The sequence below is a fragment of the Eptatretus burgeri genome, chromosome 9 (assembly GCF_056783735.1).
Source record: "Eptatretus burgeri isolate ZD-2024b chromosome 9, Ebu_testis_v1, whole genome shotgun sequence".
Classification (NCBI taxonomy): Eukaryota; Metazoa; Chordata; class Myxini; order Myxiniformes; family Myxinidae; genus Eptatretus; species Eptatretus burgeri.
In genome coordinates, this window is record NC_140969.1 from 70,440,450 (window position 1) to 70,467,244 (window position 26,795).

Genomic DNA, 26,795 nt, shown 5'->3' on the forward strand with positions numbered 1-26,795 from the left:
TGCGGCTCCCCGAAAAATAAAAACATATGTGACTGCTACATTGTGTGACCGTGGAAATACTGCGGCCGCCGTATAATTGCTAGTGGCCATAGATTTTGGAGACCCCACGGCCGCCGTGGCAAATGTGACCTCAGCCTAAGTACGAGTATGTGTGTAGTCAGATCCCCTTCCTTTTGTCGAGTGGGAGAAACAAAGGTGTGCATTGCGCTTAATTTTAGTTCAGTTATTACATCTAACAAGCCATCGAACAACCATGCTATCTGTATGACCCCTCGGCCCATCACGATCCACCACCAACCATTTGCTTTCTCAAACCCTGACGTGCCAAGGCAAGATCTCGTGGTTCCGGTTTCTCGGCTCCCACAAACATTGTAACTCTTTCACGACGACCTTTTTGCAATGTTGATACTGTTACTCGTCAAGTATGAACCCACGTGGAAGAGTGGGTGGGGTTTCCCAGCAGGGTTTGAGGCCCCACCCTGGAATGGTGGGCCGTAGGATCCTGTCCAATCAAAGGCGGACAGCGAGGTGTGTTTCACCAAGGGCCCCTCCCCATTTAGGGAGGTCAAAAAATCCCCGAGCACTCTCTCAGAGCAGAGTTTTGGTGGGTTTTTGCTGTCACGAAAGGGGTTTTTGCTGTTACGAAGGGGTTACGAAGGCTGTTATGAAGGGGGTGGTAACAGTAGTTGTTACGAGCGCTGTCATGAGGGTTGAGCAGAAGGTCGTCGAGGAGGCGAACGTGTCTCTGCTGGCCCTCCACAAGGAAAGAAAGAGTGATCCTGACCCCCCCCCTCCATGGACCCCGGCCATTCACCACCCGAGCTCCGCCATGAACCTCGAGTCCCACACGTGCGACTAGGGACCAAACCAGCGACCATTGTCAGGTGCCACAGTACAGAGTACCCCTTTCTCTGACGGCCAGGTACCCATCCGAACTCTGACCCCCAGCTTGTCTCTCTCCTTGGCTGCGAGGGTCCAATAAAGAACTCTGGGTTCTTTTTATTTGTGTGTGTCTGCGTGTGGGCCCGTCTTTAAGTAGAACTGAATAAGTGTTTTTGGATCATTGTAAATATTCCTTGCTTGCCGATTCACGTTAAGTCTTGCTTTGTGTCTTCATTTACTGTAAATAAATCATCACAGAAATGTTCCCAGTCCGTTTCCGTCCCTTCTTGCATTGGTCCAGCATGGTTCGGATCTGAGCTGAGGCGGGGTTTTTGCCCCAGTAATCGGACTATTGTAGCTGGGACGTCCTGGGCAGGCCCGCTCGACTGCATCTGAGCCGGAAAGGTGGGTGGCAAAGTGGTAGTCGGTAGGTGTAATTTTACCGCTGCCGGTAGAGTGAATCCGGTTCGGCCAGGCGTTCCGAGGGCGTGTATCCCCAGTAGGCGAGACCGCGTGGTTACTTAGGTACATTGGATCTCGAGAAAATAACCCTACACCACGCGGTCGAGATATTGGCATTCCACGGTCGGTTAAACGACCCGCCGGCTCGTAGAGTTATCCGAGCGATGGCCCACAATTCCGGGGAGTCTGGGGGAGATGACGCAACCTCCTCCACCTCGTGGTTGTTCTCGCCAACAACCCCCGGCCCGCAACAATATATATATATATATATATATATATATATATATATATATATATATATATATATATATATATACATATATATATACATATATACACATATATACATATATATATATATATATACATTTAGATATATATATATATATATATATATATATATATATATACATATATATATATATACATTTAGATATATATATATATATATATATATATATATATATATATATACATTTAGATATATATATATATATATATATATATATATATATATACATATACATTTAGATATATATATATATATATATATATATATATATATATATATATATATATATATATATATATATATATATATATATACATATATACATATATATATATACATATATACACATATATACATTTAGATATATATATATATATATATATACATTTAGATATATATATATATATATATATATATACATATAGATATATATATATATATATATATATATATATATATATATATATATATATATATATATATATACATATAGATATATATATATATATATATATATATATATATATATATATATATATATATATATATATATATATACATATAGATATATATATATATATATATATATATATATATATATATATATATATATATATATATATATATAGATATACATATATGTACATATATACATAGATATACACATACACATACAGAGGGTGTCTGTAAAGTCCTAGTGTAACCATGACCAGAGTGACCCTTGTAATAATTACCCAATTCACTTTACCAGGCCCCATTATGGCACTGCAAGTACCCTTTATTAATGCACCTTTTCAAGCACCCCTCCCTCTTCCTCTTTCTCAGCTGCACTCAAGGCACTCCACCCAGGAAGATCCACGGAATTGTACAACCCTGGAGAATTCCCCATCATTTTGCGCTCAATTTGGATACCATTGAAACACAGTGTTCTGAATTATCCTCATCTCTTTCATTACGATGAAGACTCGCGATTCAGACAACGTTCTCAGCTTGTGAGGACTCGAAACCTGAGGTCATGCCAACACGGTGCCTTCCTTATTTTCCTGGCCCCATTATTTAAGGAAGGGGATTTGGTGCAGCTGCCGCAACCTCCACCCTTCTTTTTTTCTCACCCGCCGTACAATCTGTGGTGCTCCGTTATAGCACAAGGCAGTGGTGCGATGGCTGTTACCTTGGTAACCATTGGAGCTGATGGATTTTTAAATACGTTTAGCATCAGGCTCGAGTAAAACAAAAGGGACTGGCTATTTCTGCCAATTGCATCATCACACATGTGCTTGCGATGTACTGAACATACTACCCAGCGTTTACAATGGCACAAGGACAGATTGTGGAGGAATATATGTAGATAATGCAGCGGAGAAATTAAGTTTTAATAATTCACTATTTTGTGTCACCCCATCCACCAATCCCTCTTCATTAACCAGAACCCTTTCGACCCCTATTAATCCGACCGAACTGAACCCTCTTAATTGCCAGTTGCTGTGTTTGCTCCCCTCTTCTCCGTTTTATTATTTTTTTATTTTTCGCTGTTCGTTCATTCCCTCGTTTTGTCCAACTGTGGCCTCACTGCCAATATGATCTCCCCCGATCCCACCGCCACCCCCTTCCCATGTCTCTTCACTCTTCAATGAACCTCAATCTTGCAAAGAACAAAAATCAATGACACATAGTAAACTACAATATAATGATGTGTGTGCACGTTATGCTTGATACAGTGTCGTGTGATTGCACCAGCTCTCCGAACCCACTCACAGCTCCCTTCCCCATCACACCCTTTCCTAACCCCCTCCCACCCCTTTGCCCAGATTGCCATGGGGAGTAAGGGGGGGGATGCCTTTGGAGCAATTCCACAATCTCACTGCAGAATGAATCCTCAAAGCATGTGCTTTCACCGTTTCCTTTAACCCTACATCTGCCCTTGTGGACTCGGGGTAGTTGTATTCATGATTCAACTCTGTAGCACAATCGGGGGAAGGGGTGGGGATGGAAGGGGGGCAACAACACATTCCATAATATAACAACGCATTCCATACAAAGTAATTATGACAGGTGAACGAATACCACGCGCGTACCTTTTACAAAATAAATCCGTTTAACATTTGAGGTCTTCGCTCGAGTCGATTGTTTCGAGTCCCTGACGATGAGGGACAGATTTCAGAACACATGAAACATTACATCATTTCACATGGAGGGTAAACGAGAACATTTTGAGGAACACAATTTGTACCTACGGGGGCCTGTTGGCAACACAATGGTAAGAACAGCAGAGCGGTCAACAACGGCACAACCAACTGGAGATATTTGCCAACAAAGACAAAGGCTCAGACGGTACAGCGTTTCACCCACAAAGTGACCTTTGTCAGGGACTAACGTGGCCCATGTGTGCTCGGGGATTGGTTACCTTGGCCTCGAGGTCTATTACAGGACTGCGTCGCTCTTCCTCTTTGGGAATTTCTCAGAGAGGACAATAAGCTGGTTGAATGCATTCCTCTGAAAAAGGTCACACGGTATCGATTGAAGGGTAAGACCTTTGTCCTTCTGTTTTGTTATTTTTTCCATTGTTATATTTGACCTTCTGTTGTCTCGTTCAAATGCATTTAAACTTCACAGTGTTTGCCATTTTAAAATCAACCAGGAAGACTGAGATTCCAAAAGCAGGTATTTTAGGCTCATCGTAAGTGTAGGAAGTTGAAATAAAAGGCTTTTGGGCAGATTCAACCAACACATTTAACCTTTGGTGTGCATCATTGGTTCCTTTGCACTCTTGTCAGCCTTTCAACCAGAACCGATCCAGTTTCCTCATACCAGGTGACTTCACCAAAGCAGTCCAAGACCCTCTGGAAGCACAAGGCTTTGGCTCCACCTTGCACTCGACCAACCGGCTGTGCTCACTTTTGTTCAGAAAATAAAGAAGAACATCCCAACTGCTTCGGAGACCACACCACCACTCCCTTCCCAGATATTGAATATATTGAGCTGACGTGTGCAATTGATCCGTGAGCGACGCTGCAAAGGCAAAGAGAAACACATTGCCATATTTATCAAGCAAAAAACAATGGTGATGGGATAAGGACCCGGCGGGCGGGAAGGGTGGGAGACAAATGGTTTGACATCAAAGGGCAAGTAAGGAAACAATGTAAGAGGAAGAGATGAACGAACGTTTTGAGAATGCAAGGAAATTGGGAAATCTACCACGAGAGACTGCCTCCTTGACATAATGAAAGAGGGAGAGAAACGCAGATGAGCTCAACACGCCTCACAAACACGAGGGCAGCACTGCTGCTGTCATTGCCTCATGGGAGACGACAAGCCTGTGACCCCAGCAGGAATCTAACACTATTCTCTCTCGGTTGCCACTAATTGTGGTAGAAGCAGCTGCTTACCATAATGGGGTGATACTCCGCAATCGTCTCTTCAAATGACTGCAACAACAAAAAATACAAATCAAGGTGGCTCCACCATGGGGTCTCAAAAATATGTCCTTGATGTGAAATGCACCACCTAGTCATGGTGAAGTGAGATCAATAAGTTTGACATTATGGAACCAAGCAGCCACGTTGTTGTCCTCGACACTCCGACGACGAGAATTGTTATCGACTAATTGGACCTACTCCTTTTAATTACGGAAGGAGTGGGTGTACTATGGCGTTTGTCACGGTCACGTGACGTAACGTCTTGTGAAATTAAGGGTCTCCTTTTGGTGTCCTTGGCTAAAAAAGGTTGGCCAGTGGGGAGAGGGGGGGGGGTTAAGTTAAAACATCTTCAACCCCTACTCTGGATCTCCCCCTTATAGTAACTGTGAAAAGGACTGGTTTATTGAATTAAAGGACCACAGCAAAGGGGGAAATTAAAAAAAGAAACCTGCCATTTTTTAAAATGTCCGGAGCCTAGTCACTCCATCCTCGTTCACGCCGAGTCTTCCACCTCAGCCAATAAAATACCGTTTATATATGCTCCACTTCGGTCTCTGTATATGCTCCGACTGAGGCAAGTGATCTCACCATGAAGGACGCATTCTATGGCACGCTCAAGTCTGTGGATGATCATTGCCCCAGGCGAGATACTCTTCTAATCCTGTGGGTGTCAGAGATTGTAAGCCCCAGATAATATTACCCATAGTGCAACAACAACAACATCCGTGGAAAAGGTTGTGTTTCCACATCCTTGCTTTACCCATCGTCCTTTGAGATATTCAAGATGGCGACTGAACGGTCTTTTGTGATTACATAGACAACCACAGTTGGCCGATTAAGTATTATTCTTTATTGTGGTATTATGCTTATTGTATTATATGTCGGGTTTAGCTGCACATCTGTGTTACAGGTTGTCCTGTTCTTGCTGAATAAAGCCAACATTGAATGAACTCTTAAGATGTAGCCTTGTCGATTCACCCTTTGGCTATCACAGGGGGATTTCAGTGTATCGACTGGAACTGACATGGATGGTTAGGAGACATGTGTTGGTCCCCATGGGTCTGGAACTGTGAACCTGAATAACACTAAGTTCCTTGACTTTGCAAGAAGTCACGGACTTAGGGTGGCTGGTTCATGGTTTCAGCACCCACAGGCTCATCACTGGACTTGGTATTCCAACGCTGGTGATGTGGCAAAGGAGATTGACCATGTGCCCGTTGATGGTCGCTGGAGGATGATCCAGGACTGCAGGGTCCACCGGAGTGCTCAGTTCCTCAATCCTGACCACAGGCTTATGGTGGCAACTCTGAAGTTTCAGCTTAAATCCAAGAGAATGTTATCATCACAGCCTCGGCTGGATGTTGGCAAGCTCAAGGATGAGAGGGTAGCTGAAGAGTTTGTGAACAGGCTGAGTGAGGTTTTGGGGGGTCTGGGTGCTTTCGGGAATCCTGAAGAGTTGTGGAGTGCCTTCAAGACCACTGTCCTTGATGTCGCCGGTGGATGTCTTGGAACTCACTAAAGAGCGAAGAACATTTTTGTCTCTCAGGGGACACTGGATACCATTGACCAGTCACAGGGCCAGGCTCAATGGCAGAGCTGAGCTGTTCAGGGAGCTGAGGAGTAAAACTGTATGTGTGCTAAGGGTGGACAAGGAGGCCTATATGCGAGGAATTTGTGAGGGGGTCGAGCATCACTTGTGGTCAAGTGATTCTCGTCTTGTTTGCAGGGGAATTGGCGCATTGCGTTCCTCCAAACCCATCTCTCAGCGTACTGCAGTTAGAGCGGAGGGTGGTGGGCTCTTGAAAGAGGAGTCTGAACTGAAGGCCCGCTGGGCCGGTTACATTCAGGGGCTGTAACAGGCTGATACTCCAGCTGTTGAATTGGATGTCATGGGTGTTACTATCCCTATTGCTGACCCTCCAATCTACTGTGGTCCACCTTCGTTTGTGGAAACAAGCTGTGGTGAGCCAGTTGAAATAGGGTATAGCTCCAGGGATCTGTGGCATCCATGCTGAACTTCTCAAGGATGGTGGAAATGCTGAACTCGTGTCATCGCATGCAGTTCTGTGCTCTGCCTGGAACACAGGCATCATCCCAAGTGACTGGAAGAGGGGTTGTGTTGTCCCTCTCTGGAAAGGGAAGGGTGATCGCCAGGACTGCAACAACTACGGAGGGGTCAGTGCCGGGCAAGGTCTTTGCTCGGATAATTATTAATAGGGTTCACCACCATCTGCTTGAGCACCAGCGCCTAGAGCAGTCAGACTTTACACCAAAGAGGTGAACGATTGACCGTATCCCTTTGGGTCCTCACCAAACGCAGATGAGAGTTTCATCAGGGGCTGCTTGCAGCTTATGTTGATCTCTATAAAGCGTTTGATTCAGTGACTCGGGATGTTCTCTGGAGAATTCTTGGTCTTCGTGGGGTACTAACAAAACTGATCGATCTGATGTCTGAACTATACTCTGGAACTGAGAGTGCTGTGAGATGTGGTGGTTCCATCTCTGACTTATTTCCAGTTGTTACTGGAATTTGTCAGTGGTGTGTACTGGCCCCTACACTTTTCAGTGCTTGGTTGGACTGGATTCTGGGGAGGATGTCGGAGAGATTAAGCTGCTGTGCATCGTTTGGGAATGTCAAGATCTCTGACCTTGCTTTCGCAGATTATGCAGTCATCTTTGCGGAGACTCTGGATATCCTTTTGGGGCCCCTCAAAGTGTTAAATGAGAAGTCAGAGCCGCTGGGATTACGGGTTTCCGGGGTCAAAACTAAAATCCAGGCTATCAATGACATCTTGGATGCTGCTATCTTGTCTGTACCTGTTTGTGGCAAGGATGTTGAGGTCATGGACAGATTCACTTCCCTTGGCAGTGATATTCATGTCAATGCTGGCTGTGAGCCAGAGGTTAACAGATATCTGGGTCAGGCCTGGCGAGCCATGGATTCACTGGATCATGAGGTGTGGCACTGCCGGTATCTGTGCTGGAGGTTCAAAGTCCGAGTCTTCAGATCCTTGAGGATTCCAGTCTTTCTTTTTGGATGTGCGACTTGGACTCTGACCAGGGATCTGAGATGGAGACTTAATTCCTTTGGTACCAGGTCTCTTCGGAGAATCCTTGGCTATCGCTGGTCGGATTTTGTGTCCAACGAGCGGTTGCTGAGAGAGACTCGGATGAGATTTGTTACCTGCATAGCCCGTGCGCATCAGTTGCGGCTGTATGGATATGTGGCTAATTTTCCTGACACTGATCCTGCTCACCAGATTCTCTCAGTGAGGGAGCCTCGTGAGTGGAGAAGGCGAATGGGGCGACCACGTGCCTCTTGGTTGCAGCAGATTGATCAGCATTTCAAGGAGACGGGGAGGGGCCAGAATCTTCCTGGGGGATGGCTAGACGGAGGCCCCTGGAGTAACGGCAGAAAGTGGACGTAGCGACGCGTTGCTCCGGCACATGCTCCCATACCTCACTTGACCTGAGTGTTATGAACAAGTGCAGCTGTGAGTGCCTGCTCGTTACAAGGCAGAGCCATGAATACTCTGCAGAGCACAGCTCATGTTATGGTACGAATGTTGATGATCGTGAGGTAAGATGAACACTCAAAGAAGTAGATGGCACTCAGTAGAGCACATACTCGGAAGAGCACACACCTCTGCCAGGCTGAACAGTTTATATTTTGTATCCAACTGATAGGCCAGATCTGAATCCGGACATGAACCAAAATCTAATCGGCTTGTTCTCATCACCTCACCAACTCATCTACTAAGTTTTGTCATAATCCGTTCATAACTTTTTGAGATATAATGCTACATATTGTCAATGGCCATGTCACTCAATGGTGTAGAATCACTGAAAAAATTCTCATATCCGGATCCAGATCTTCACCAATATTGAGTTGGTTGATACTCGTCACACACCCAACCAATCCACAAAGTTCGTCCAAATACTTTCAAAACTTTTTGAGATATCCTGCTCACAGACAGATAAACAGACAGACAAATATGGTTGAAAACACAACATCCATCCACCTAAGGTGGTGGAGGTATATATATATATATATATATATATATATATATATATATATATATATATATATATATATATATATATATATATATATATATATATATATATATATATAATTTGTTTGAGGTAGAGTATCAGGGCACGCTGACTTCATTGTTCTTACACAAAAGATGGCTTTGATTCTGTTGCTCACAACTCGCGAGTTCTGACACAAGTTGGGAAAACAAAAATTGAAACTTCTTTTCAGATTAGTGTTGGCCTCCTACCATTTCGCATTTGATCTCTCATTCCATTATCCTCATCCGGTCTCTCATTCTTCCATTGTCCTCATGCGGTCTCTCATTCTTCTTCCATTGTCCTCATGTGGTCTCTCATTCTTCTTCCATTAACCTCATCCGGTCTCTCATTCTTCTTCCATCAACCTCATCTGGTCTCTCATTCTTCTTCCATTAACCTCATCCGGTCTCATTCTTCTTCCATTAACCTCATCCGGTCTCTCATTCTTCTTCCATTAACCTCATCCGGTCTCATTCTTCTTCCATTAACCTCATCGGGTCTCTCATTCTTCTTCCATTGTCCTCAACCGGTCTCTCATTCTTCTTCCATTAACCTCATCTGGTCTCTCATTCTTCTTCCATTAACCTCATCTGGTCTCTCATTCTTCCATTATCCCCATTAGTCGCTCCTTCCATTATCCTCATCTCGTCTCTCAATCCTCCATTTCTCATTTGGTTCCTCATTCTTCCATTCCTCGTTGTTCTTACAATCCTCATTGCATCTCATGCCCTTTGACCTCTTCAACTCTCCAAAGCCGATCGATGACGTGCCGGTCCATTCGATAAGTTCACTGTTGAGCCGCTTCGCTTCTGAAGTTTAAACTTCGACCAGACTTCCACTTCTTTCTACTCCTTTCTTGGTATTTGTGGAATTGTGTCCGATATTGGTGCAACCCTAGCCTAATATATGAGCAGTCTCGCCTGGGTTTGATTCCCGACCCGACGAAAAAACATCTGATTGGTGCTTCGCAGACAGGACATTGCACCACAAAATGTGCCGTCCCTGATCCTGAGCACTTCACCGTTAAGCCGGTTGTCTCCTCTGCGCGCATTAGTTTGTGGACGTTAAAGATCCCATGGTGTCTTTCACGAAGCGTGAGTGAGTTATCACCGACATCCTGAACAAATTACAAAATCAACTCCATGCGAACGTCAGGCCTGGCCAGCCAGTTAATTAAATAATTTCCCTGACCGACCCCATAAGAATGTGGGAATAATGTTGACCATTGTAGGCGTCATAGTAGTAGTAGTAGTAGTAGTAGTAGTAGTAGTAGTAGTAGTAGTAGTAGTAGTAGTAGTAGTGACGAGTAGTACAACCCCACGTTTCCCTCAAAGAAAAACCTGATGGAATCCAACGATCCAGAGCAGCACATTGTTAACCAAATTACCCAAAGTAACAGCAATGGGAAATGGCCAATGTTATTTCATTAGATAGCCTACTGACCACACATCCCGTGTCTGTTTGTTTGGGTATTTGTCCAGGCAGTTCCACCGATGGAGGAAGCGCTCCGCCTCACCCGAGGCCTCTTCACGATCCACTCCGTTCCAAAGAAAAACCAAGGCCGCACACAGGTGCCCGAAGCACGAATCTGTGAGAACAAGAGGCATCCATCGTCTCAACTGTGCACCTTGTGCCCGAGCTCACGGCTTACAAGGCGATAAGTGAGCTTACACAAAAAGCGATATTCAGAGACATGACTGAAGTAAATAGACACCTTAAATTTCTTCATTTCATTTGTATAACGCAGTTATACTCAATGATTTGTACAAATATTCAACGATTTCTTTGCAGAAATGAGTTCCTGGGTCTTGGATGACAATTAACTCTGCCTCAAACCCAAGAAGCACAAGACTTCGATTTTCAAAGAGGACTAATTGTTGGCCATTTGGAAGGTGGAGTCAGCCAGCATCAGATAGCTCAGAACCTTGGCATTCCGCTTTCTAGAGTCAATCGTGTGATTGTGCAATTCACCAGCGAAGGCAAGGAATCCAGAGCTTCCCGTTCTGGTTGACCTGGGCCCTCAGAAAGGTGTCTTCGAGCTGTCAAGCGGTCCATTAAGAAAACTCCCCGTTGTAAGGCAGCAGATGTTGCAGAGGAGGTCCAAGTTAGCTCAATAACTGCCGTGCGGTACCTTCATCAACTGGACTACTATGAGAGAGCAGCTCAGAGGAAACCTCTTCTATGACCAGCCAACATTCAAAGGAGAAAGAAGTGGCTGACGAGATGGCCAACAGACCCTTGGAGTTTTGGCAAACTGTCACTTTTTCAGATGAGTCCCAATTTACTCAATTTTCTGACAGTAGACGTGTATAGGTTTGAAGACTACCCAGTCAAGAGGTCTCTTTGAACCGATTGCAACCAACTGCAATCTTCCATTATCGGATTTTTCAGTAATGGTGTGGGGAGCAATCTGGAGTGCTGGTCAGTCAGAGCATGTGGAGTGTGTTGGCAACATCAACGCTACGATATACATTTCTATCCTTGAGGATGGACTTCTCCCCATCTTCTCCACTGGTCAGATGGTCAAAAACAACATTCTGTTCGTGGAAGATGGAGCTCCATGCCACACTGTGGAAAAGACCAAAACATGGCAGGACAGAAATGGGATCAAGCGACCTCCATGGCCAAGTCAGTCTCGTGACATGAATCCCATTGAACACCTCTGGGTCATATTGGATCGAGCTGTGTGGAAAAAGTCCAGGAAACCAACATCACAGGCAGAATTGCTAAACATTTTCGGTGAAGCATGGGGAGAAATCCCACAAGAGAAAATTTCAGAACTCGTTAGTTCTATGTCTGAAAGAGTAAAAACATTGAAATCTGCAAATGGCAAATCTACCAAATACTAGTGCGTGTATTAAAATGGTTCAAATATACTTCAAATGTTCAATAAATAAATTCTTTAAAATCATGGTGTCATGTTACTTCTGTCACGTCTCTGCACATACTTCGTGTGCCACGACTCTGGCTCGATACAAGACAGCTGCACATGTGCATGAGCAGCTGCACAAGCTGGGTCCTGCATTCTCCCGAGTTACAAGCGTAGAGGGCACGTGCGCGCGCGCGCGCACACACACACACACACACACACACACACACACACACACACACACACACACACACACACACACACACACACACACACACACACACACACACACACACACACACACACACACACACACACACACACACACACACACTTCAAGGCAAAATAACTCATGGAGGATCTTTGGTTTCAATAAACGGGTGAGCAGCACGGTTAAAACACACGAGTTTGAGGCTGTGCTAATGCTGACACGGTTAAAACACACGAGTTTGAGGCTGTGCTAGTGCTGACAGTTAGAACACACGAGTTCGAAGCTGTGCTAGTGCTGACACAGTTAGAACACACGAGTTCGAAGCTGTGCTAGTGCTGACACGGTTAGAACACACGAGTTCGAGGCTGTGCTAGTACTGACACGGTTAGAACACACGAGTTCGAAGCTGTGCTAGTGCTGACACAGTTAGAACACACCTAGTTCGAAGCTGTGCTAGTGCTGACACGGTTAGAACACACGAGTTCGAAGCTGTGCTGGTGCTGACACGGTTAGAACACATGAGTTCGAGGCTGTGCTCGTGCTGACACGGTTAGAACACACCTAGTTCGAAGCTGTGCTAGTGCTGACACGGTTAGAACACACGAGTTTGAGGCTGTGCTAGTACTGACACGGTTGGAACACACGAGTTCGAAGCTGTGCTAGTGCTGACACAGTTAGAACACACGAGTTCGAAGCTGTGCTGGTGCTGACACGGTTAGAACACATGAGTTCGAGGCTGTGCTAGTGCTGACAGTTAGAACACACGAGTTCGAAGCTGTGCAAGTGCTGACACAGTTAGAACACACGAGTTCGAAGCTGTGCTAGTGCTGACACAGTTAGAACACACGAGTTCGAGGCTGTGCTAGTACTGACACGGTTAGAACACACGAGTTCGAAGCTGTGCTAGTGCTGACACAGTTAGAACACACCTAGTTCGAAGCTGTGCTAGTGCTGACACGGTTAGAACACACGAGTTCGAAGCTGTGCTGGTGCTGACACGGTTAGAACACATGAGTTCGAGGCTGTGCTCGTGCTGACACGGTTAGAACACACCTAGTTCGAAGCTGTGCTAGTGCTGACACGGTTAGAACACACAAGTTCGAGGCTGTGCTAGTACTGACACGGTTAGAACACACGAGTTCGAAGCTGTGCTAGTGCTGACACAGTTAGAACACACCTAGTTCGAAGCTGTGCTAGTGCTGACACGGTTAGAACACACGAGTTCGAAGCTGTGCTGGTGCTGACACGGTTAGAACACATGAGTTCGAGGCTGTGCTCGTGCTGACACGGTTAGAACACACCGAGTTCGAAGCTGTGCTAGTGCTGACACGGTTAGAACACACGAGTTCGAGGCTGTGCTAGTACTGACACGGTTAGAACACACGAGTTCGAAGCTGTGCTAGTGCTGACACAGTTAGAACACACGAGTTCGAGGCTGTGCTAGTACTGACACGGTTAGAACACACGAGCTCGAGGCTGTGCTAGTGCTGACACAGTTCGAACACATGAGTTCGAGGCTGTGCTCGTGCTGACACGGTTAGAACACACCTAGTTCGAAGCTGTGCTAGTGCTGACACAGTTAGAACACACCTAGTTCGAAGCTGTGCTAGTGCTGACACAGTTAGAACACACGAGTTCGAAGCTGTGCTAGTGCTGACACAGTTAGAACACACGAGTTCGAAGCTGTGCTGGTGCTGACACGGTTAGAACACATGAGTTCGAGGCTGTGCTCGTGCTGACACGGTTAGAACACACGAGTTCGAGGCTGTGCTAGTGCTGACACAGTTAGAACACACGAGTTCGAAGCTGTGCTGGTGCTGACACGGTTAGAACACACGAGTTCGAGGCTGTGCTGGTGCTGACACGGTTAGAACACACGAGTTCGAGGCTGTGCTGGTGCTGACACGGTTAGAACACATGAGTTCGAGGCTGTGCTGGTGCTGACACGGTTAGAACACACGAGTTCGAGGCTGTGCTAGTGCTGACACGGTTAGAACACACGAGTTCGAGGCTGTGCTGGTGCTGACACGGTTAGAACACATGAGTTCGAGGCTGTGCTGGTGCTGACACGGTTAGAACACATGAGTTCGAGGCTGTGCTGGTGCTGACACGCTTTTCACGTGCATCAGCCGAGCTAGGCCTCAACCATTAATCACACCAGGACCGTCAGTGTGAGTGCACCGATGTGCCCAGGATTGACCGATGTAAAGTGAACAGGCCGAAAGCCTTGGCGAATTTACACCTTGCCTTCTGAGAACGAGTGTGACATTAATAACGGACACCTTTATGATGGCTCTGTGGCTTCCATTGGGCTCTCCGCCCTTCAGAGGCTCCTGGCTGTTGGCAGATGGGGCGGGCGGCAGCCGGCGTTGCTTGGTAACCACGCGGTCTCGGTGGAGATGCTTTTCTCCCCCCAGAAAAAAAAAAACCACAGGCCCGTTAATTAGTGGTTTCTCAGGAATGTGGATGATTTATGTTGCTAAATAGCGATGACTTCCTCCGACTTTTCAGTTTTCAGGAAGGTTATCCAAAATTCAGTCGGTGTACCTCGTGCCCACATTGCTTTAAATCGCACCGCACGATGTTAATCCGGGGACTTCACGTCGATAAGTGCCGTCACTGAAGGTCGCGGGTGCTGCAAGCCACGTGGAGCCCGACGGTGCGATCACCTCCGTCTCCGCGCATGGAGATCTCGCTGTCCTCCAGGCGGTGCGATCTCAGGTGTGAATGTTGGCTTATTCTCAACCTTCGCTCAATGGATGGTAGTGGTACCCATGAGTCATGACGTGTCTCAACGTGCTCAATGATTTGTGTGCATGACGTCATCACGAGCCCATGGGACTGGCAGACAATCATCCATCAATTGTATTTTTAACTCAGTGGGGCTGTTGCCATTGTACACAGCGCACACCCACCCGTCCGCCCGCGCAGCGTGACATGGGGTTTAGCAATCGCTTCTGTCTCTGTGTGTCTCTGTGTGTCTCGGTCCGGGGCAGAACATATTTTTATACCATTTGAGCTTTTGTCATCAAATTTTCAACAAACCTTCATTGTCATAATGTGGAGAATAATTAATAAATTGGGTCAAAATGTCAAATGTCAGTCACAGGAAATCATCAATTTACATTTGATTGGCTTGAAATTTGAGCAGGGTTTGCAAATTGGCTCACTGAAGCTTATTGTTTGAGGTCAAAAGGTTAAGGTCACCAAAAATCATCAATTTTCACCTGTTTGACTTTAAATTAGAGCAGGGTTTCCATATTGAGTCACTGAAACCTATTGTTTGAGGTCAAAAGGTCAAGGTCACAGAAAATCGTCAATTTTCACCTGTTTGACTTGAAATTTGAGCAAGGTTTCCATCTTGAGTCGCTGAAACCTATTGTTTGAGGTCAAAAGGTCAAGGTCACAGAAAATCGTCAATTTTCACCTGTTTGACTTGAAATTTGAACAGGGTTTACATATATTGGCTCACTGAAGCCTATTGTTTGAGGTCTAAAGGTTTAGCATGATATTTCAAAAATGTGTTGGGCCCGATATGTTCTTGTGGATCAGGCATTACGTGGCAGAGGTATGCGCTCTACCTAATGCCCTTCCAGTTAGTCTTTGGTGTCACTCGGCCAGGATTTCAACCACCGACCTTCCAGAATCCGTTTGGATGCTCTAACTTTAACCATTACATCACTTCCAGTTCAGACTTCCGGTTCTAGGTTTGGAGCGTCGGCAGGTCTCCTTCAGGGCTCTCTGCTGAGGATCTCAAGGTTAAGTTTCCGGTCATTATCTGTCCCATTTTAACTGTTTATTTTCTCACCTACATGTTACTGTGTGTTCCTCGTTCGGTTTTGTTTCGAAAATCGTGCTATTTTGTGAGTTTTCGTCGACCTTGTCTTACCGGGTTCTTGAGGCCTACCCATCCCTCCCCTCGGTGTACGATCGTGTTTATTTATATTTTCTCCCCATTACCTTCAATTTCTATCTTCCCCACTTTCTCAACGTCCCCCATCCCTCCCAACTAAAGACTATTTCTTGTCTTAAATCCCCCCCCCCCAAAAAACAACCTTTCTTCTTGCACACTCACGAGTCTCGATCCTTCTTCTTCTTCCTCCTCCTCTTCTTCTTCTTCCTGCCGGCACACCATCTTTATTCTACTGGGCTGACTCTCACCATTACCTTCACGATTTCTTCCTACAACCCTCCATTCCCAAATCTTACCTGTTCTTCAAAAATACATCAAAAATAATAATCTTCCTTGTATCCTTTCGATCTCAACACCTCCTGTATCTGTCTCTCTGTCTCTCTGTGTCTCTGTCTCTGTCTCTGTCTCTGTCTCTGTCTCTGTCTCTGTCTCTGTCTCTGTCTCTGTCTCTGTCTCTGTCTCTGTCTCTCTCTCTCTCTCTCTCTCTCTCTCTCTCTCTCTCTCTCTCTCTCTCTCTCTCTCTCTCTCTCTCTCTCTCTCTCTCTCTCTCTCTCTTCCTGGTACTTTTCATCGACCCAGTAGCTTCACTCTGAGTTTACCGTTCCAAATTCACCACACACTTCCACGATTTTACTTCAACCTTCCCTTTTCCGAATGTTACGCAATCCTTATTTAAAATAAATAATTTCACTATTGACTACACACCTCCCATAGCCAAGTCCTTCTCCCGTAACCACGTGATCTGTTTATACCCCCTGCATTTACCGATTCAATTTCACCATTCACCTCACGACTTTTTTCTACAACACTTCCATGACCTAATCTGATGAAAACTCTCTCAAACAACAATAATAATAATAATAATAATAGTAATAATAATAATCATAAAAACGATCTCTTATAATGCTTCATCTTCCTCTTTCACACATGTGGTACTCTTTACTGTATCATAATTCACTACTCTTCTATTTTAACAGACTGCTCTCAATTCGACCTTTCCTTCATTCCTTGCCGAAAAAAATCCAACTGTTACAGTGTTTCTTCTCTCCATTCTCTGAATGCACCTTTATTGCATCCATCAAGAAATGTGTTTAATCTAATCTCTGACCTAGAACTTAAAAAAACCCAATTTGCTATGAATGTTCGCTTTCCATTAACCATTCTTTTTTTTTTCCAATTTCAGTTCCAAATCACCCCTCTCTCTCAAAGCAACCATCACACTTCTCCCCCCCAAGCCTCTCTCTCATCTCTCTCAAAGACTCCCCTCACCTTTCTCCCTCAACTCTCCCCACTCACCCTTCTCCCACCATTCACCCCACTCACCCTTCTCAAAGTTGCCCCCCCCTCTCATCCACAAAGCCGCCTCCTTCCACTGTGCTCTCACCTCCATCTCTTCACTCCACCTCCTCAAATCCTCAACTGCCTTCTTCCCCCTCTCTTGTCCACCCTCTCCCCCGGCACCACAGAGCCTTTTCTCCTCCTCATTCGGCCCCCTCCCTGAGCTATTCTGCAATCCCCCACACTCTTTTAACAACCCTCCATACCCCCCCTCGTCCTATCCCCCCCCACCCCCTGCACCCAAAGCCTCATCCCTCCCTCTTGATTGACAGTGTGGACCTCAAATATCCAGGGCCTTCGCTCAAACCTTTCAGATCTTTCCATACAGGTTGCCATTGACAAACCAGATATCTGCCTAACAGAAACTTTCCTCCCCCAAGACGTGTCTGACTCCCAAGTATCTCTCCCTGGTTACTCCCTCCTCCAGTTTGACAGACCTGAGCCTCGTCCTGGTGGAGGAGTTGCTCCCTTAATCAAAGACTCTATTCCTCACTCTCCATGCATTGCCCTCACTCCCCCACACCACCAGGAATACCTCTGGCTACGGCTTCCCCTCCACTCCCACCTCATGTTTATTTGTGTACTGCATCGTCCACCAAACAGTGACGACTCCATCTACACTTCACTATCCGAAAACATGGACCAACTTCTATCTTCTCATCCAAACTCTCTCTTCCTCATATGTGGCAACTTCATGCCAGTTGGCTCGGTGTGGGTACCTCTCTCACCTGTCATGGCACTTCAGCAAAAGCTTTCTGCGACTCATTGGGACTGACTCAATCAGTCAACTTCCCGACCCGGATCTCAACCAATGGTACTCCATCTCTTCTGCATCTGATTTTGACAAATTTCCATGAAAATATCTGCTGCTCTTCCTCCGCGCCAATCGGTTCTTCTGATCATGTCCTTGTCAAAGTGGACATCTCTCTGGCTATTATCAGAGAACCACCTCACCGCCGTCGAGTCTGGCATTTCACTCAAGCCGACTAGCAGGGTCTCCGAGCAGCTATCAAACTTATAGACTGGTCTCCTATCACTACTTTCTCCAGCATCAACTCGTACTGCGAATTCTTTCAAAGAAACTGGCTCTCCCTCATGAACAGATTCATCCCCTCTCGTCTTCAGTTGTCCTACCCTTCCTCCCGCCGTTGGTTCACTGAAGCTTGTGGCGAGGCAGTTGTCCTGAAACAACTTGCCTTTGCCTCATCGAAAGCAAAGCCAACTGAGGGAAATCTCAGTTCCTTCCATAAAGCTCGGAACAAGTGTGTATCCACCCTCAGGAGAGCCAGAAAACAACATCTTTCTCATCTCAAGTCTGAACTCTCAAACCTCTCTCCCTCCTCAAAATCCTGGTGGCGTTTAATCAAATGTTTCTGGTGTATGTTCCCCCTCCATCCCCTTCCTTACCTCAAATGGCCGCAATGCTGATACCACACGTGAAAAGGCTGAATGTCTAAACTTGGTGTTTGCAGCTAAATCTTGTGTCCAAAACCCATCGCTTTCTCTACCCACCTTAGCCAGTCGCACCCAACTGTCCCTGGACTCTGTGTCCTTTTCTCCTAATAAGGTGGAAAGCTTGCTGTCAAACCTCAACTCAGATTCTGCAACCGGTCCAATCGGCATCAGCCCATGTGTCCTAAAAACCTGCTTTTCTGCTCTTGCCCACGCTCTCTCTATTCTATTCACCCTCCCATTTGCTCAAGGTCATCTGCCATCTGCTTGGAAATCAGCAAACATCACTGCCCTGCATAAAAAGGTGCAAAAACAGATCCCTGCAACTACAGACCAATCAGCCTTCTGCCAATCATCAGCAAGGTTATGGAATCCATCATCGCTTCAGACATTAAATCCTTCCTCATCTCCAATGGCTTGATTTCCAATCTTCAATTTGGTTTCAGACCAGGTCACTCGACCCTGGATATGCTGCTTCTGTTCTCCCAACAATGGATGGAGGACCTCAATTCCGGACATGAAATCAGAGCCATATCCCTTGACATATCACGTGCTTTTGACACGGTCTGGCACCCTGCCCTGCTCACCAAACAATCTTCCTATGGTATCCAAGGCCATCTCCACTTATGGCTCACAGACTTCCTCTCCTGTCGCAGTCAACGTGTGGCCCTAAATGGAGTTCTTTGATCCCCTCTTCCTGTGCAGGCTGGAGTTCCTCAAGGTAGCGTTCTGGGCCCTGTTCTTTTTCTGGTTTTCATCAATTATCTCTCCGACTCTCTGCAAAATCCTCTTTATCTCTTTGCTGATGACTCCACCCTCTGCCGTACCATCTGTCATCCCTCAGACCGGCAAGCAGCAGCTTCTTCGCTCACTGCAGATCTGGATAAAATCACAAACTGGTCCAACACGTGGAACATGTCTTTCAATCCGGACAAATCTCACACTCTCTCTATGTCTCTCTGAAAGGACCGTTTAGAACCCCCCCCATCCACTTTCTCAACAATCCTCTGGAAGAAGTCTTTTCTTTCAAGCTTCTGGATCTCACTATCTGCCATGACCTTTCCTGGGTAAGCCACATTTCAAATCTCACCTCCAAAGCCAATCGCTGACTGGGAATCCTCCGTCATGCAGTCCTTCCTCAACCCACCGGAGCTCCTGACCACTTACAAAGCTTTCGTCTGCAGCCCGATGGAGTACTGCTCTCCCCTCTGGGCTGGTGCTCCTGCCTCACACCTTTCTCGGGTTCACGCTGTGGAAACCAAGGCATTTTGGATCATTGGCATCTCCGGTGATGAGGCTGTCTTTGGGCCTCTCACTCTCACCGCAGGCTGGTCGGTCCTCTTTCTGTCTTCTACAGTCTCCTCTCCAGTCACGCCCCCTTGCTCTCTCTGCAATTTGTCCTCACCACATTTCTGCAGGGCGCTTAAGGTCCGCCAAAACCCCCCTTCTGGTAAAACTACCAAAATCACGAATCACTGCTCACCTTCACTCTTTCAATCCTCTTTTTCCCACCTTTGGAATAAACTCCCTCACTCTATTCAATCCCTTTCTTCCCTCCAGGCCTTCAAAACAGCTGTTCGCCACCACCTCTTATCATCCCCCCATCCAAATCCTCGATCTTTTCTACCCCCAATAATCCACCCAAACCCACCTCCTTCAAATTCCCTTCTTTCCTTCCTGAAAGTCCCTGTAATGTCCCTCTTGTATTCCCCGTGTTCCCCACCCCATCCCTCTCCCTTCCACAGATCTCCTAATGTCTCTGTTCCCCACTGTTTTGTCCTTCCCACTCCCGCCCCACTTGTCTCATGCCCCCCTTGCTGTGCGTTGTGTGTTCGCTCTCAAAAGAGCCTCGACAAGGTATCCAAAAATAAAAATTAAAAAAAAACTGACTCAAGTACAAATGGAACACGGATGGACTTTGCATTTTGGGAATCTTTCTCGTTACCTCCGCCACCGAAGGTGTAGGAGGTGATGTTTTCACCCCTCTCTGTCTGTTTGTCTGTGTACAGGATATCTCAAAAAGTTGTGGACGGATTTGGATGAAATTTGGTGGGCAGATTGGGGGTGTGACAAGGACAAACGGATTACATTTTGGTGAAGATCCGGATCCGACTACTAGAACTTTTAAATATGATTTTTCACCATTGAGGGATGGGGCCAAAAACGATATATAGCATGATATTTCAAAAATGGATTGAGCCACACATGTTCTCGTGAATCTGGCATTACGGGGCAGAGTTATATGTTCTACCGGGTGCTCTTATAGTTGTCGTTGAATTTGTTGCTCTCATTGTGGTTATATTGTTACGGATTTGGAAATTTACTGCACTCAACATACAGGTCCTATAGCTCAGTTATATCGATAAGTAAGTATGGATAGATAGCTCCCTTTTCCCTTGTCTAATGGATAATTAAATGTTCCTGCGCTGTGGAGTTATTTTAATAGTCAGGTTTTCTTTTCTTTTAATTTTACACCACCGTCATCTTCCCCTCACTCTGCTCAATGCCATTGTCTACGTGCGTTCGATCACGTACGGGGGCGGAGATTTCCTTCACCTCAGATCGAGACTCTGCCCAGAAGGGCAGGGGTGTGCCCCTTGTCTAACCAGGAACCGCATCACCTCAGATTGAGACTCCGCCCAGAAGGGCAGGGGTGTGCCCCTTGTCTAACCAGGAACCGCATCCCCTCAGATTAAGACTCCGCCCAGAAGGGCAGGGGTGTGCCCCTTGTCCAACCAGGAACCGCATCACCTCAGATTGAGACTCCGCCCAGAAGGGCAGGGGTGTGCCCCTTGTCTAACCAGGAACCGCATCACCTCAGATTAAGACTCCGCCCAGAAGGGCAGGGGTGTGCCCCTTGTCTAACCAGGAACCGCATCACCTCAGATTGAGACTCCGCCCAGAAGGGCAGGGGTGTGCCCCTTGTCTAACCAGGAACCGCATCACCTCAGATTGAGACTCCGCCCAGAAGGGCAGGGGTGTGCCCCTTGTCCAACCAGGAACCTCATCACCTCAGATCGAGACTCCTCCCAGAAGGGCAGGGGTGTGCCCCTTGTCTAACCAGGAACCGCATCACCTCAGATTGAGACTCCGCCCAGAAGGGCAGGGGTGTGCCCCTTGTCTAACCAGGAACCGCATCACCTCAGATTGAGACTCCGCCCAGAAGGGCAGGGGTGTGCCCCTTGTCTAACCAGGAACTGCATCACCTCAGATTGAGACTCCGCCCAGAAGGGCAGGGGTGTGCCCCTTGTCCAACCAGGAACCTCATCACCTCAGATCGAGACTCCTCCCAGAAGGGCAGGGGCGGGCCCCTTGTCCAACCAGGAAGCTCAGCACCTCAGGCTGGCTCCGCCTTAGCCAGATAGAGTGTTCAGCCCCGGCCAATCGGGAGGCCGCAATGAGTCGTCCGAGAACGGACCGTCCAATGAGGAGGCGAGTGGTGAAAAAAGGAGGTCTCTCGCACCTGAGCACAAAAAAGGAGGGGTGGGCTGGACGAGGGAAAGGGAGAGATGGTGTGCTCGTGGCAGCAGCATTCGCGATTTCGGAGGACCGTGTGCGAGACATCCCTGGTGGGAGAGGGTGTTTCAGTCCAGGCAGTTTCGAACCTGGCATCCAGGGCCAGTGAGAAGTCGTCGACGAGGGCCCTGCAGACGGTCGTGGTTGCGGGTTCGAGTCCCGTCCCCCCAAGATCGCGAAGACCACAAGAGTTGGACAGGTCCGAGACAGGCCTCAATAAAGACCGCTTTTGGTCCGATTATTTTGGGTGTGTGCGTGTGTGTGTTTGTGGCACCAGTCCAATAAGTCGGAAATTGTATAAGTGCCGTGCTGTACATACGTGCCTTCTATATTTGGATAACTCTGCCCTTTCGTGCTCCCCTCATATCCCTATTGTGAATAAACATACCCATGTGTTAAATGTATCGGTTCGTTTTTGTCTTTCTTTTATTGGTATAATACGGTGCGTGTTGGAGAAATAGCCAGGCTGTTGCCACTGTAAAAGGGACATTTTGACCGACGAAAGCTCGGTGACCACCCGCTCGGGTCGCACACGGTTCGAGTACGTGAGTGACTCGTTCCGTACGAGCATCGTTGAGGGTGCATTTCCCCGGTAGTTTGGACCACGTGGGTATTTAGGTAAATTGAAATTGGCAATCGACCCTACCCCACGTGGTCGATATTTTGGCGAACTTCGGTCCGATAAGGGACCCGTACTTTTCGGAGTTTTTCCGAAGAGGTACGATCTAAATTCCGGGTAAATCGGTGGAGTCGACCCTGCAGCTCCATCTAGCGGTTGTGCTCGCAGCCGATACCCGGCCCCGCAACAATATATTGTGACAGTCCCCACGTCCGGATAACTCCAGTTGGGTATAGCGAGTGTGAAGTGACCACGATAGCTCTTCATTCCGTTAACGTCTTGTCAGCTCCTATGTCACCGAAACAGGCAAGGTCCTGGTCCGAACGAGTATTGTGCTAGCAGTCACTAAATTGGTTTAACCACTGACCAATGCCAGAGAGAGCAGGTACCACAATTACAAATCCATCAAAAGTTGTTGTTTTATTCCAACAACAGCTCGATTTGGTGAGAAGCATAATTGATGTGCTGGGTAACATCTATGTAATATGCAAGGTAAGGTGTGCATGGTTTAATGTACAGTATTGTCATATATGAAAGCAATGTGTGGTGAGCATTGTGAAACGATAAAAAGTTGTATGGTCTGTCGATCTATCGATTGATAGAATCGGCTCCACCTAGAGTAACCCCATCACATTCCATACCGTCAGAACTCAAAAGTCCTTCTGCACAAAGTGCCAGTACCTCTGCTTGTGCATGATAGTACTGTTACGTGGAAAGGGGGCTTGGGGGTGGAAGGGTGGGGAGGAGGGTGTTGGGTCAGGTCAGGTCTGGGAGCATGAGCCAGAGCAGCACGTCGCTGCGTCCACCTTCTGCCGGCACTCCAGGAGCCTCTGTCTGGCCACCCCCATGCAGATGGCTGGCCCATCCCAATCTCCTTGAGATGCTGATCAACCTGCTGAAATCATGAGGAACTTGATCGCCCATTGGCTTCCTCCACTCACGAGGCTCCCTCGCTGAGAGACTCAGGTGAGCAGGATCAGCGTCAGGAAAAGGAGCCACATGTCCATACAGTCGCAGCTAGCGCTCACGGACTATGCAGGTAACAAATCTCATTTGAGTCTCTCTCAGGAACCGCTCGTTGGACACAAAGTACGACCAGTGATAGCCAAAGATTCTCCGAAGAGACCATGTACCAAAATAATTAAGTCTCCATCACAGATCCCTGGTCAGAATCCAAGTCTCACATCCATAGAGCAAGAATGGAAGCACCGAGGACCTGAAGACTTGGACTTTCGTCCTCCCGCACAGGTACTGGCAGCGCCACACCCCATGATCCAGTGAATACATTAATCCCCAGGCCCGACCGAGATGTCTGTTGACCTCTGGCTCACATGAGTATCACTGCCAAGGTAAGTGAATCTCTCTGCGACTTCAACATCCTCACCACAAACAGGTACAGACAGGATAGCAGAAACAAAGATGTCAGTGAAAGCCTGGATCTTAGTTTTGACCCAGAAAACCCGTAATCCCAGGGGCTCTGACTCCTCATTCAACACGTCGCGGGCCCCCAAAAGGATATCTTGAGTCTCCGCAAAGATGACTGCATCATCTGCGAAATTAAGGTCAGAGATCTTGACATTCCCAAACGATGCACCGCAGCTTGATCTCTCCAACATCCTCCCCAGAATCCAGTCCATACAAGCGCTGAAAAGTGTGAGGGCCAGTACACACCCCTGACAAACTGCAGTAACAACTGGTAGCAAGTCAGAGATGATACCACCACATCTCACAGCACTCTCAGTACCAGAGTATAGTTCAGACATCAGTTTGATTAGTTTTGGTGGCACCCAACGAAGATCAAGAATCCTCCAGAGGGCATCTCGATTCACTGAATGAAACGCTTTACAGAGATCAAAATAGGATGCAAGTAGCACCTGCCAAAACTCTCATCTGCAGTCGGTGAGGACCCCCAAGAGCAAGGATACGGTCAATTGTCGACCTCTTTGGTGTGAAGCCTGATGACTCTGGATTCTGGTGCTCAAGCAGATGGTGGCGAACCCTCTCAAGAAATATCCGAGCAAAGATCTTGCCAGGCACTGAGAACAGCGTCACCCCTCGGTAGTTGTTGCAGTCTTGGCGATTACCCTTCCCTTTGCCTGGTGTTGGCTTCGTGGTTAGGGTGGTGGCTTGGGATCCTAGGGTCCTGAGTTCAAGCCCCATTGGCCACGAAATTAATACATCAGGGGGTTGACTCAGCCTGTCATCCTTCCGAGGTCGGCGAAATGAGTACCAGTGTGTACTGATTGAAGACAGTCGTGCTTCCGATAAGCGACACAGTCGACACGACATAGTGTCGAGATAAGCGACACACACCGATGGATGGGCGTGGAGGAACACAATGCGTGAATTCCCCTGTAAACAGGACCTGAATCACTTGACCAAGGTAATGTTCTACCCCCTCACACATAGGCCTCCTTGTCCACCCTGAGCGCACGTACAGTTTTACGCCTCAGCTCCCTGAACAGCTCAGCTCTGCCATTCAGCCTGGCCCTTCGACTGGTCAATGGTAACCAGTGTCCCATGAGAGACCAAATTCTTCTTCGCCCTATGGTGAGTTCCAAGACGGTGGTCTTGAAGGCACTCCACAACTCTTCAGGACCTCCCAAACACCCAGACCCCCCCCCCCAAATCTTCACTCAGCCTATTCGCAAACTCCTCAGCTATCCTCTCATCCTTGAGCTTGCAAACATCAAGCCGATGCTGGGATGGTACCTTTCTCCTGGATTTCAGCTGTAACTTCAGAGTTGCCACCACAAGACTGTGGTCAGTATTGAGGAACTCAGCACTCCGGTAGACCCTGCAGTTCTGGATCATCCTCCAATGACCATCAACGAGCCCATGGTCAATCTCCTTTGCCACACCGCCAGCATTGGAATACCAAGTCCAGTGATGAGGTTGTTGGCACTGAAACCATGAACCGGCCACCCAAAGTCCATGATTTCTTGCAAAGTCAAGAAACTTAGTGCTATTCTGGTTCACAGTTCCAGACCCATGGGGACCAACACATGTCTCATACCCATCCCTATCAGTTCCAGTCGATGCATTGAAATCCCCCAAGACTAGAAGTGTATCTCGTCTGGGGCAGTGATCAACCACAGACTCGAGCGTGGCATAGAATGCATCCTTCACGGTGAGATCACTCGCCTCAATCGGAGCATAAACAGAGACCAGGGAAATGACACCTAAGGAGTGACGAATCCTTCGTCTCATAATACGCTCGTTGACCGGTGTTGCCTCAATTATCATTGGAGTCAGGTTATTGGACACAGCTACAGCAACTCCTTGGTGGATGTGGTAACCATCAGAGCATCCAGACCAATAGTAGGTGTAACCACCCTCCATGATCTCACCGCAATCCGGTCTCCGAACCTCAGAGAGAGCTGCAATACCAATGTCCAAACACTTAAGGTCAGATGATAAAAGAGACAGGTGATCATCCACTCTTTGGGATAGGACAATTCAGGCACGTATCTGAAGGGACCGCCTCAGGTTAACCCAAGGAGACCACCATCTGGTGGAGGACACCTCAGCACCACTCCGACACACACTACCGCAATCTGACCGGGGAAGGTTACCCCATGGCTTCCCTCCTATCATCAAAGATTGGGGGTCCCGAAGGCTTTGCCATAATCTCCTCATCCGGTGAGCTGCCCTGCGAAGGGAAGCTGCACAGGAGGTACTCCCATGGAGTGCATTTTCTGATTTTTTTTTCTGCTTGAAGAATGTTTTGCGGAATGAAGGGTTTTAC

At 47.2% G+C, this 26,795-nt stretch overlaps 3 long non-coding RNA genes across 5 annotated transcripts in view; 1 reads left to right on the forward strand and 2 right to left on the reverse strand.

Moving 5' to 3' along the window:
* The window catches only part of LOC147020309 (uncharacterized), a 127,975-nt gene extending 124,009 nt beyond the window's left edge, over nucleotides 1-3,966 (reverse strand). Inside the window, exon 1 of one of the 3 annotated variants that reach the window (XR_015061753.1) lies at nucleotides 3,871-3,966. This is a non-coding gene — a long non-coding RNA (uncharacterized LOC147020309). Of the gene's footprint in view, nucleotides 1-3,711; nucleotides 3,798-3,866 lie in introns of those variants that run through there. The other 2 variants (XR_015061752.1, XR_015061750.1) reach the window with 2 other exon arrangements.
* Nucleotides 3,930-12,027, forward strand: LOC147020311 (uncharacterized). Its single transcript, XR_015061747.1, has 3 exons — nucleotides 3,930-4,160; nucleotides 10,615-10,790; nucleotides 10,921-12,027. It is a non-coding gene; the product is annotated as an uncharacterized LOC147020311 (long non-coding RNA).
* Nucleotides 4,955-14,590, reverse strand: LOC147020312 (uncharacterized). The gene is made up of 3 exons (XR_015061754.1): nucleotides 14,492-14,590; nucleotides 10,573-10,717; nucleotides 4,955-5,061 (listed from the first exon to the last, which is right to left on the reverse strand). It is a non-coding gene; the product is annotated as an uncharacterized LOC147020312 (long non-coding RNA).
* Between the last annotated feature and the right edge of the window lie 12,205 nt (nucleotides 14,591-26,795).